Raw genomic sequence first — 10,532 nt, 5'->3', positions numbered from 1 at the left:
AGGGCTGGTGCATTTCCACCTATCCACCTTCATTACCTGGAGCACAGAGAGGGTCCGTGCTTTCCTCTGGACCTGAGATCACTGACATCAGACACAGGGAATAATACCTTCTCCTAAAATTGATATGGTCCCTGTCACTGGCCGTTTGGCTCCTGGGGAAGCACTAATATGCAAGCCGAGGCTCAAAGAAAATGCTGATTGCCTGAAAACTGCTGTCATACCAGCTGAATGGCATGCACACTCAACCTTCCAGTACACTTCCATTAACCAAAAAAAAGTTGCAGGCCAGGCAGTGGTGGCTCGTGCCTTTAATCCCAGAACATGGGAGGCAGAGGCAGGTAAATTTTTGTGAGTTCAAGCCAAACTTGATCTAAAAGAGCTTCAAGATAGGCTCCACAGCTAGAGAAAAAACCTGTCTCAGGAAAAAAAAAGGAAAAAAGTTCCAGGAGAGCCCAGCTGCTGAGTTAGAAAGGTACTTGAGGTACTTGCCGCCACTTGCACCTTCCTGGGAGGCTGAGCTGAGCAGCTGTCAACTGGGTGGAGGAGAGGACGCCGAGCTGTGCCACCAGGGTACAAAATCCAAGGTTTAAAGGAGTGACAATTAGGACATCTGCTCCAGTGGGGAAACAGCTCACCGTGTAGGAATGAATGATCCCTCCCTCCCTCCCTCCCTCCCTCTTCATGGGAATGAGCCCTCTTGCATTGAGGGCTCCCCAGTTGTCAGCATCTCCAGCCCAACCTGTCACAAGCTGACAACACATTTGCAAGCTTGGGATATATTCTGCTGAAGTTTTGGGATAATGAATTTCATCAACTATGGGACTAACTTTGTTCTGACAGGACACTCACTCACAATCTCTCCTCATCACACCCACATAGTGTAACAACTTTGTGGTTCCTCCGTAATGTGCTTATTTCTATCAGGGAACTGAAAGCCTGCCAGCCGGCCAGTCATCCAGCCAACACTATCTTTCCTTGTTTCTCAGTTTGTTCTTATTTTCTGTCTCTCCCCCCATCTTTAAAAAATTTATTTATTTTTATCTTATGTGTATTTGTGTTTTTGCCATGGCTCTCAGGCTCCTGGATTACAGACAGCTGTGAGCTGCCATGTAGATGCTGGGAATTGAACCAAAACTATCTCTTCAGCCCGACATGGAGCATCTCTCTATATAGCCCTGCCTGGAAAACTTTCAGAGTTCACTCTGCCCCCAGAGTAAAGGTGTTATGCTTCCTTTTATTGAATATTTAGTGGTTTTTTTTGGTGTGTATGTGTGTGTGTGTGGGAGAGATAGAGTGAGAGAGATTCATTATGAAACCAAAAGTCAGTCAACAACAGCAAACTTTGTATTTATTTGTTCATCCATCCACGTATTTGCTTACTTACTTACTCACTTACATTTATTTATTTATTTATTTATTTATTTACAGTGGAAGACTTAATTCAGTAAGAATGATCAGAACGGTAGGCTATCCTTGGGAAAAGAGTAAGATATCAGGATGACTTTCCCTTCCGAGAGGGAGCTTTCTGGTAAGAAGTGAAACGGCAGTTTCAAGGGCCTGCTTTCCACAAGTCCTTTTCCAAGGTCAGGCATTTCTTAGGTAAGCAAGGGTCTCCATTCATTCCCTTTGAGGAACTCTCAGGCCCTGACATTAACATCTGACTGGTGCCTTTTTTCAAGGCCAATGGGACACTCCTCAGCCCCTCCCTGACCTGACCTGACTTGACCTGGGAAGCCACACCCCACCCCAGGTCACAGCCCCCTCTTAATCTATCTATCTAATTAACTAACTGTACAGAATAAAATGTGGAATCTCTTCTCAATGAAATGCTTTTGGCATCCATTCAATGAATTTATTCTCATCTCAGATCAGATCCTGTCCAGCAGGGATGTCTTCTTTCTGTGTTTCTTCTTCTTTTATATGTTGCATTCAGTTCAGATGTGCTGGTATATGGTGAGAGAGTGAGAGAGAGAAATGGAATTGCTTTTTATTTATTTGAAGAGTTTTAATGATTTAATATTCAGCTATTTCCAGGCTTATTTACCAGCACATTTATTATTACCAGCGAGCACCTTCCTCTGAAAACATTGGAACCCCCCATCTGTACATGTCATGCACGTGCGTGCGTGCGTGCATGTGTGTGTGTGTGTGTGTGTGTGTGTGTGAGTGTGTGTGTGTTAAATGCAAGTGCCATGTGCGCATCCCATCTACCCCTTCATCAAATTCCATTTCAGGAGCTGCTTTGCTGACACTCACCCAGAACCAGTGAGATGGAGGCCACCATTTTCTTAGCCAGTGACAGTCAGGAGACAGAGAGAAAGAAAGAAAGAAAGAAAGAAAGAAAGAAAGAAAGAAAGAAAGAAAGAAAGAAAGGATCTACATTCCCAAAGAAAAAAAATTAAGTAAATTTTAAAAAGTAAAAAAAAATTAAGAAAGTAAATACATACATAAAAGTAGACAAAGAATGAATAAATGAATAAAAATAAATAATAATTGAAACATTCAATAAGTAAATAAATGAGTCACGCTAAATCAGCAGATAAATAAACAGATATATGAAAGAAGATAAGTGAAGGAATGAATGAACAAGTAATTAAGTAAATAACTAGGTGGGTCATTTTTTAAAGAAGTAAGTAAATGAGATGGGCTGAACAGATAGATCAGTAAGCAAACAAAGAAATACACAAGATCAAGCAAGGAAGCAATCCTGAAAAAAAAAGAGACACATCCATTCAATCCATAAAAGACAAAACATGGAAATAAACATGTGAACTGGTCGACCCACCCACCCATGTTCGCTCAGCCGCCCCACCCAAAGCAGGAGGGAGGTCTCTGTCCATCAGGGCCATCTTCTTTCCAAGTTTCAGTCAGTCAGATCTCTGGGCAAACAGAAAAGAAAGCCATTGTTTTCTACTTGAACAGTTTTAATATTATTCGAATGAATTAATATTCAGCTCTTTATTCCCAGCTTTATTTACAACTGGATGACCACCGATCACCTTTCTCTCACCACACTAGCTCCCTTCTCCCCCTGCCCCATCTGGATGGATGGATGGATGGACAGATAGATGAATAAATAAATAAATAAATAAATAAATAAATAAATAAATAAATGAGTGAGTGAGTAGGGCGGGGGGCTGGGATAGAGAAAGAAACAACAGATAAATAAACCACCATGCTTAACAATGACATCTGTCAAGCAAGACATGAAAAAAGACAACTGGTCGACCTCAGTACTTAGCATTTTAAGGCCAAACATTTTATCGGACAACTGGTCAACTCACTTCTATTCTAGTCTGTTAAGAGAAAAGTGCATAGACAGCCAACTGGTCAACCCGTAAGGTCTAAGAATATATATATGTATATATAATATATATTATATATATTAACATATATATATATATATAAAAACAAAGAGTCCAGCGGGACATCTGGTCGACCCACCACATCCCCAGGGGGGGGGGGAAATGGCCGCAAGTGGGGAGGGACTAGTGGTCTACCCTGGTCCTTTGGAGAAGGAGGTGGAGTGGGGCTGAGGAAAAAAAAGTGCTTCCACCCTCCTCCGCCTCCCCGACAGGTACGCCACCCCCAAGCTCTCTCCAGTCTTTCCTTTCTCTCTTCTCTTTCCCCTCTCCCCTCCCCCCAATCCCACAACCCTACCCCTACCCACATGCTCCCAAATTTTGCCTGGCAATCTTGTTTGCTTCCAATCTCCAGGAAGATCTATATATGTTTTTCTTTGGGTTCATCTTGTTAATTGGCTTCTCTAGGCTTATGAACTATAGGCTTAATGTCCTTTGTTTATGGCTAGAGTCCACCATGAGTGAATATATACCATATTCATCTCTTTGGGTCTGAGTTACCTCACTCAGGATAGTGTTTTCTATTTTCATCCATTTGCATGCAAAATTCAAAATGTCATTATTTTTTACTGCTGAGTAGTACTCTAATGTGTATATATTCCTCACTTTCTTTATCCATTCTTCCAATGAGGGGCATCTAGGTTGTTTCCAGGATCTGGTAATTACAAATAATGCTGCTATTAACATAGTTGTACAAATGCTTTTGTAGTATGATTGGGCATCTCTTGGGTATATTCCCAAGAGTGATATTGCTGGATTCTGAGGTAGACTGATTCGCAATTTCCTGAGAAACCACCACACTATTTTCCAAAGTGGTTGCACAAGTTTGCATTCCACCAGCAGTGGATGAGTGTTCCCTTTACTCCACATCCTCTCCAGCAAAGGCTATTATTGGTGTTTTTGATCTTAGCCATTCTGACAGGTGTAAGATGGTATCTCAAAGTTGTTTGGATTTTCATTTCCCTGATCACTATGGAGGTTGAACATGACCTTAAGAATTAAATTTGCTATCTTCTCATATTTTGTCTTCCTCTCTAGGACTGGGATTAAAGGTGTGCAGCACTACTGCTCGATTTCTATGGCAAACTAGTGTGGCTACTGTGATTGAAAGGTGTCACCACTACCTGGTTTGTAAGGTTGACCAGTGGAGCTCTTTTACTCTCAGATCTTCAGGAAAGCTTTATTTATTAAGATACAATTGATATATCATTAGAATAACTATCTAATCTTCAACAACATCAGAGAAACAAGAAAGACATAATATTAAGTGAGCAATCAGGAAGTGCAGAGCAAATTCCAAAACTATAAATCAACAGAGACATTTGCCTGCCTGGAAAGTCACCCCAACATTCCTCTGCAATGTTGGGCATCTACATTCAACCAACAGGCCTATAATATTTGATAAAACTGTTCTGTGAAAGAGGAATTTTAAAGGACTTTGTGTTAGCAAAGTTTAGCCATTTTTGTGTGTTTTGATTATCACTTTTTTCAACAGTCAAGGCAAGGGCAGTTTTTATTCCAGTAGATAAATTTGTCACAGATAAAAACAAATTCAATATTGAGGCTCATTAATGCCAATCTTCCTCGTTAGAAGAAAATTTGTGCTTCCAACAGCAGACATGTATCACTGTAATGAAAAGCCTAATATTATTAAAACATATTAAATGTCCATAATCTTTAGTTATTGAAATTGTCTGAAGATCATCTATGTATTCAAATTATGCCTTTTTGACTTTGAAAATATATCTAACATGAGGAAAGTTTGACTGTTATAGGTGACTAATTTCTAAACTGTATTTCTTTATTATCCTAAATAGCTTTCAAGGACTAAACTTCACAATATTTTTTAAGTGAACTGCAAAGGTATAATACATTAAACAAGAACAAATACATATATGTGTGTGTATAATGTAACAAAGTAACCTCTTAAACAAGAGTAGAAAGATATATAAAGGATGCCCTAACAAGAATAATCCTAAATTTGTGTCAATATACAAAAGTCCATACCAATGTAAAATATCTGAGAATAGTGTTTACTCAAAAGTAGACTCAACAATCCACCATTTTATCCCACCTTTTTTATAGTATAACCCCTACTTTGCCCTTCAGACTGTGATCCCTGAATTTAATCTTTGTTCAGGTATTCTCCTGACCAAGTTATAATCAAGCCCTCTAAATGATAACAGACATCCACTGAACAATCAAAAACCACTGACCCCCACATCTTGGGAATGTGAGTGTTATAGTCTTAAAATAATTTCCTATTGCCTGGAGGTGATAGCATCAATATGGAAAACCTAAAAAAATTGAAATAAAGATCAAGTTCTGGGAGAGCTGTTGTCTAGTGTCTGTGTGTTTGGAAAGTGCAAATCTTTTCTGAAGTCCTGTCTATGAGGCTGGACCATCTCAACTAGCAGGTTTGAAGTTGATTTAGAAGCAGAATTTTGAGGAAACTACAAAAGTGTCATCCTGGGTGGCTGTATTACCTAGGCTACTTGTTATCAGTGTCTATTTCTTTGTCCTTATTTTGTTTTGCTTGTTTTGTTTTTGAAAACATAAACTTTTAAAGGTAACACATATTTGTATTAACCCAAGTATAGAATGTGGAGTGTGCACAAGTCAGTTACAGATGGTACTTTAATTTTATGTTTGAACATCTTTTAACTTATAAGTTTGACCTGTATATCCAAAGCTCTATTCACAGCATAGAATGGATGACATATAATAATGTGTCATGAGGACTCTGTACCCACCAAGATTTATGTCTCATCCAGTGTCGGAGCTGTTTCCATGAAGAGGAATCAACATATACATAGCCTGTCCTGTAGTTGTTATGTCTTACTTCCTCATATTTGTTGCCAAGATCATCAGGAGGTCTCTGCTGGTTAAACCTGATCACTAAAAACTTTGAAGGAATACAATAGCTTTTTGTGTCCTGTGAAAACAAAGGCAACTCTCCCCCAATGAAACACATTTACCAACTTCCATTCTGAAGCCATGATGTCTCTAAACCATATAGGCTGGATTATTTAGCAGTCTCTTCCATAATTCAATGTTTATCAGCTGCTGCTCTTTATTTATCACTCAAAAAAATTAAAAGTCAACAAAATATCATAGAGGATCCAGATGCACTGTGTATTTCCAATACTTATTTGACTTTTTACATTACTTTACTCTTTATTTTATTATTTTCAAACTAGTTTATGATTGCCCATACCCATTTTTTTTACTGTATCTTTTTAAAGTTTTTTTTTTCCAGTCTGAACCACTTTATCATGCACCTTCAGCCTTCTGTGATTACATGAGTCTAACCTTACACCCACTGTGCATCTCCACACATGGCACTGACTGGCTTAAGCCTGAAGGCAAAGGCCCAGAGCTGTGTCTCTGTATGTTGTGGTCTTCCTGAGTGTTGGACGGACTAGCAAGTTATGTCTGGCACTGTGTGTGTCTGAAACATTTTTTTTTTAAGAAAAGCTTTCTAGGGTCCTATTTGGAAATACATATTTTTCCCACATTGGATGTCATATGTAACATTTACCTAAATTGGACTCGTATTAATAAAACTCAGCAGTCAGAAATTGAAATAAGAACCTGACCAATTCAAGGAAAAATAAGGGGCAGTTGGATGACCCTATTCTCCATGTTTTCCAGATCAAAAAGCCCCAGAAGTCTCCCTCAGCTTCTCTTTATTTCTTTTATTCTCTCTCTATTAAAGTTCCTCAGACCACCCACATCTGTATGGTTAATCCTGGTAAGCAAATCACTGATTCCATTTTTAATTCAAGGTGGCTTTATTGGGATCATGGAGTGGTGTAGTGATGAGGCAAGCAGGTCTGCTTTTTGTCCCAGCTCCTGCATGGTTAGCTTTACACCTGATATAACAACACACAAATTATATTCATTTAAACACTGCTTAGCCCATTATCTCTAGCCTCTTACTGGCTAACTCTCACATCTTGATTAACCCATTTCTATTAATGTGCGTAGCACCAGGAAGTGGTGGGTTACCGGGAAGATAATAACCTGCGTCCATCTCGGAGAGGAGAGCTATGCCGTCTGACTCATGGCCTTCTTCCTCCCAGCATTCTGTTCTGTGTACTCTGCTCACCTAATAGTCTGCCCCATTAAAAGGCCAAGGCAGTCTATTAACTAATGAAAGAAACACATATACAGATGACCCTCCTACATAAGAGTGGCAGTGTGAATAATTCTCCTGCAACACTTTGGTGCTGGATGAACATCAGATGATTCTTGGCTTCTTGATTCCATTTATTAAGAGTCCATTAAAACAATAGAGAAAGGCAAAATATATTCCAGCCTAGGAATTTTATGTAGTCACTGGTACTTTTTATTATTTCCATTTTATTGTTCTTTAAGACTATATGTTGTAAACCTAAGAACATTCATTGAACTATCTTAGACATAAAATTATTTCCAAGAATCTTTTAAAAAGGTTGACTCACTGTCCTGTCCTACATATCACTGAATAATTAAGCTACCCTCAAGAACCAACTATAGGTTATGCACAAACAAACATCACAACACATAAGAAAAAGAGCTTTTAAATTTAGCTACTTACTTTAGACTTAGATTATGCTGAGAACTTATCTGCTCTCCCACAGCTTATTTCCATATGCATGTATAGCTCAGAAATGAAAAGACTTTAGTATATATGCATAGGATTCATTTATCAGTGAAGTGAAATCAGCAAATTGATGATCATATATCAAAAGATACAATCACTGAGTGTAAATTTTGATTGAGAACTGTTCTTCTGACACTAATACCTTCTGTTTCTGATAGCCTTCACATCACAGGGCACTGTGGAACCACAAGATGAAATTATTTTATCCACACATTTTGTTTTAAGACATGCCCTATATATCTACCAACTGTTTTTATGAACACTGATTTCTTGGATCTTCTTGGTAGGAAATGGAGCCTGAAGTCATAATGCCAGAACAGTTTACTCTCCCATAAGGAAGACAAAACAGTGAGTGTTCTCCAACCTGGCTGCATGGAAAAGACAACCCAACTCTTTGTGAGAAGTTATCTGTAAGGGAAACGTATTTTGGAGTGACTTTTAGTAAAGGGGATAGGTTCATTCAAACCAAACTGATAAAATATTAATGCATTTCAAACACAGCTCCTACAAAGGTGTTAACTATCCATGGCTAGACAGATTCTCATGTAGAGTAGAGGAGTGAACCAAGTGGAACTGCAACACATAGAACAATTTAGAAACCCACACAGGAAAAAATAATATCACTCTGTTGAAATAGTTTGATTTGGGAAATTGAGAAGGAATGTAAATATATGATCTCTTAGCAGGATAAGAAATTTCCATTCAGAAAAACATTGTAGCCACTATGTGGGTATGATTGGGCAGTAGACACTCTGAGGAAGTCACAGAATACACACAATTACTGCAGGGCCTAAGCAAATCTTACTCTGGGTATTATGTTAGGACAGAATTCCAAATGAGACAAAATGTAAGAGTGTTTTGTCTATAATTACACACAACCAATCACTGATTCGTTCTTTAATTCAAGGTGGCTTTATTGGGACTATGGAGTGACTGTGTAAATAATTCTTCTGCAACATTTTGGTCCTGGATGAACATCGGGAGATTGTTGGATTCTTGATCCCGATTATTAATAGTCCATCAAAATAATAGAGAAAGGCAAAAAATATTACAGCCTAGAAATTTTATGTAGTCACTGGTACTTTTCATTATTTCCATTTTATTGTTTTTAAGATCATATAGTATTTAACTTATGTTGTAAATGTAAGAACATGCATTGACCTATTGTAGACATAAAATTATTTCCAAGAATCTTTTTTTACTTAATGAAAAAAATTCTGCCTCCTTTCCCTTCCTTTTTCCCTCCCCCCACTCCTTTCTCTCTCCCTCTCCAGTCCAAAGAGCAGTCAGGGCTCCCTGCCAGTCCTTTCTGCTCCATCCAGGTCTAGGACGGTGAGCATCCAAAGAGGCTAGGCTCCCACAAACCCAGTGCATGCAGTAGGATCAAAACCCAGTGCCATTATCCTTGGCTTCTCATCACCCTCTTTTTAAAAAGTTGACTCACTGTCCAGTCCTCCATACCACTGAATAATTAAGCTATCCTCAATACAACTTCACAACTATAGAAGAAAGTATAAAGAAACTAAAAAGCAAAACTGCCCCTCCAATGAAGTGGTATGATAAACAGCTATTATAAAATCCATTCCATGTTAAGATAAAGAAAATATGCCTCAAGAAGTTAATTTTTTATAGAAATTTAAGTTCTAAGATCAAATTGAATTCCAAAATGCCAACATATATTAAATTATAAAGTTTAATATACTTCAACAAAGTATACTGTGTTGGCTCTTAGTCCTCTCATATTGAAAACTCAATTATTTTTTTTTAATTCTTTATTCCTTTATATTTGCCTTTTTTTTTTTTTTACAAGGGCACTGAGTATTGAACCCAAGTTCTTGGCTTGCACAACAGAACACTTTACCAACTGAGCTATCACCCCACCCCAGAAAACTCAATTATTGAACAGAAGGAAGATAGATGAAAGAAATAGTTTTAAGATTTGTAGACAGTAGCAAAATAGAATTGATAGCTAATGCAATGAAAACAAAATCAGGAGGGATAATGGCTTTGACCATCTGGCATACTGTGTAGAATCCATGCCTGATTGCTATAGAACTCAAACAAATGTATGGCACTTTTCATATCTTGTTGGTATAATTTCAGAGATTTTGAAACTTCTTGGGAGTAATTACTTTACAATTTAAAAAAGTGTGGAGATTATAACTGAATGTGCAAATATAATTTGATTATCAGGTTTAAGTTCCTAAGACTTCTAACATAGAAACACACAGCTGTTAACATAGATATTATATTCCATTCTTGAACTGGATTTAAGTACACTTCTATATCACTTTTCTGTTTTGGCCAAGTATTTACTTTCATGATTATGTGTCAAGTAATCAATTCTAAATCTGATGTCCAGATTCTTGGATTTCAGTGGTGGAGTCAGCAAGGGCCAGGGAGTGAAAGAGAAAAGGTCAGAGTTGAGTCAAAAGTTTTGGCTCAGTGCTCAGTGCTGTAGACTGGAGGTTGGTAGGACACAGATTGGCTCTTCATAGTGACTGATTAGTAGGAGCACTGGG

At 38.1% G+C, this 10,532-nt stretch overlaps 1 protein-coding gene across 7 annotated transcripts in view; it reads right to left on the bottom strand.

The window, feature by feature from the left end:
- Nucleotides 1-1,866: 1,866 nt before the first annotated feature.
- The window catches only part of Dsel (dermatan sulfate epimerase like), a 33,231-nt gene continuing 24,565 nt past the window's right edge, over nucleotides 1,867-10,532 (bottom strand). For all 7 annotated transcript variants that reach the window (XR_003378878.1, XR_001229454.2, XR_003378880.1 and 4 more), the window contains 2 exons: nucleotides 2,790-2,879; nucleotides 1,867-1,943 (listed from right to left, as the gene is read on the bottom strand). The gene's annotated coding sequence lies outside the window, so the exon portion shown is untranslated. The remainder of the gene's footprint in view (nucleotides 1,944-2,789; nucleotides 2,880-10,532) is intronic.

This window comes from Microtus ochrogaster, unplaced genomic scaffold (genome assembly GCF_000317375.1).
Source record: "Microtus ochrogaster isolate Prairie Vole_2 unplaced genomic scaffold, MicOch1.0 UNK39, whole genome shotgun sequence".
Taxonomy (NCBI): Eukaryota; Metazoa; Chordata; class Mammalia; order Rodentia; family Cricetidae; genus Microtus; species Microtus ochrogaster.
This window is presented reverse-complemented; position numbering and strand designations above follow the sequence as displayed.